The sequence below is a fragment of the Trichechus manatus genome, unplaced genomic scaffold, assembly GCF_000243295.1.
Source record: "Trichechus manatus latirostris isolate Lorelei unplaced genomic scaffold, TriManLat1.0 scaffold00020, whole genome shotgun sequence".
Lineage (NCBI taxonomy): Eukaryota > Metazoa > Chordata > Mammalia > Sirenia > Trichechidae > Trichechus > Trichechus manatus.
In genome coordinates, this window is record NW_004443956.1 from 8,824,551 (window position 1) to 8,827,330 (window position 2,780).

Here is a 2,780-nt window from a genome sequence, read left to right on the forward strand (position 1 = left end):
GCAATAAAATATTAATAATAAACAAAACCTATATTCTGAAAGACTAATTCTCTTAGGGAATTCACCCCACTGGTCAGGAAGGCAGGCAGATCAAGAGAAAAGAAAAGTACATCCCTGCTCTTTCCTTGATAAGAAATCCAGTGTAGGCAGCATTCTTTCTTATGGAACACAGGTATAAATTAAACATCTGAAGACTGGTCTCCTCTGCCTGGGAACCTCCGAGTCTCTTCTCTTTTGTAGTAGAAGAGTAACTGTCTCCATGTAATGCCAACACATCAGGTGAAAGACAAAAAAAAAAAAAAAAAAAATGTAGCCCTACATCCAAATGCTGAGATTTTTGAGTCAATTCTGAGAATGACGGGCCACATTTTTTAAAAAGGATTTTTTAGTCTAGACACAGGCAATACATCTTCATCATTGAAAACACCAAGACTGTTTAGAAACCAATAACTTTTGAAGCAGACTCACAGAAAAGACTGTTTTTATAGTTAGGAAACAACAGAGAAATGAAGTGACTGCCAGGAAATGTTCTTGGTGCCACACGCAAAATTATTTATAGTCCTGAGCGGGCTGGAGTTTAGAAGTGGCAAGAAAGAGTTAATCCTTTTAAACAAGTGCCTAAGGGACACTCTGGGAGAATGTGACTGAATGAGTTACTGCTCAGCCTCAAATTAAACTGCTGCCTCCTTGTCTGGAACACAGATGCTTAGATCGCATTTCTTTCTACTGATGAATCCATTTCTTTTTTAATGAATTGAAAAAAGAATCCCCAGTGGTTCCTTTTGTGTGAAGAAAACAAGATAAATATTAGCCAGGAAAGGTCATTCTGGTTTCCAATATGCAGGGTGTTCATCATGATATGCTCTGATAAATTATACTGTATATTTCTTTCCAATAGCAGAAGGTCATGTTGTGCCCTTGGGTGGACGTCAGGACAAACATACTTAATAAAGTTGGAGGATCTGGGAGATGAACATTTTCAAGTCATTTTTTTCAAGCCACTTGTATTTATACAGTTATTCAAAGCCATTTCCCTCTTGTTCTTCAATCACCAAGGCCCGCATTCTCTCCTGAATCCCCAAAGGAGTGAGTCTTCCAGTCCGTCATCCAAAGCATTCTTTGGGCAAACTTGTGCAATTATCTTCGGGGGCATCCAAAAAAGAGAATTTTATTAACGCAGGTCATTACTTCTGTCTGATCGCCACTACTGGAGGGGAAGTACAGTATTTAAAGTACAATATTTAACTTAGCACATGGACGATAATGTAGATTTGTTTTTCATTTTTCTTAAGATTTCTTTGGTTTGGGAGCACCTGAGTCCTTCTTTTAAGAATGTTTTTACTGAGCGTTATTGTTGTTAGGTGCCATCCAGTCGGTTCTGACCCGTAGTGACCCTGTGTACAACAGAACGAAACACTGCCCGGTCCTGTGCCATCCCCACAATCGTTGTTATGCTTAAGCCCCTTGTTGCAGCCTCTGGCTCAGTCCATCTCACTGATGGGTCTACTGAGTAGAAAAGTCCTTTTAGGCTGTGCATTGAGGGACAGTATTCAACGCCAACTACAGCATTAACAAGTATTTTTAAAACTATGTTGCCACCGTGTATTATATTAGAAGTCCCTGAGTGACACAAATGGTTAAGTGCTCGGCTGCTAACTGAAAGGTTGGAGGTTCGAGTCCACCCAGAGGTGCCTCAAAAGAAAGACCTGGCGATCTACTTCTGAAAAATCAGCCATTGAAAACCCTGTGAAGCGCAGTTCTACTCTGACATACATGGGGTCGCCATGAGTTGGAATCGACTTGACAGCAACTGGTTTGGTTTTTTGGTTTATTATATCGGAAAGACTTTTCCTTCTGCTTCCCGTTAGCGTTTTCCACAGAGCAACCTTGCCGGCTGTGTAGCATAATCTTCAGGTTTATATCACACAAGGCTAGGATTTCAGGGCTTCGTGCTGGCTCTCGCCGCTCCATGGACTTGGACGAGTCACGTAACTTCTTGGTGATGAGTCAGCTCCAATTTCCTTTTTTTTCATTCCTGATTATAAGTGGGAGAATGAAATTATGCACATCGAATGGTTGCGGGCCTTCTGTCAGTTTTTGAAGAGTCCCTGGGTGATGCAAATGGTTCAGTACTTGGCTACTAACCAAAAGGTTGGTGATTCAAACCCACCCAGAGACGCCTCGAAAGAAAGTCCTGGCGATCTGTTTCTAAAAGATCACAGCTGTGAAAACCTTATGCAGGGCCGTTCTACCTGTAACACATGGGGTCGCTATGAGTCGGAATCAAATGTTGAATGCCCTTGCTGCTGAGAGAACTTCTACCACTTCGAAACGACACCTTGTTAACGAATATGTGGCAAGTTAATGAGCACAGAATTCTATGTCTTTTTTTCCTCAGGACACGATAGTGTGAATGTGTTTGGCTATCTACCGGTTGCCTGAAACTGCAGGTGGTGTTGTAAAACCATTATTTTGCTACTGGAAATCTGTTTCATTTCAACATTAAAAATGTTAACTGCTGCCTCTTTTTCTTTGCTTTTTAAATAGATTTTCCAAACTAATTTTTTGGAAGCACAGAAATGCTTGGTCCTGGTTACAAATGGGAATTTGGAGTGGCTCAGAAATACATCCTGGAATAATTGTGTTTGACTGGAACCAAATCTTCTGAAGTCCCCAAGGTAAAATGATTTTAACACATACCTAGAGATGATATATCTTTACAAAATATAAAGAATTTAGCTAAACGGAATATTCTAGAGTTGATGATCCTTTATAAAAAC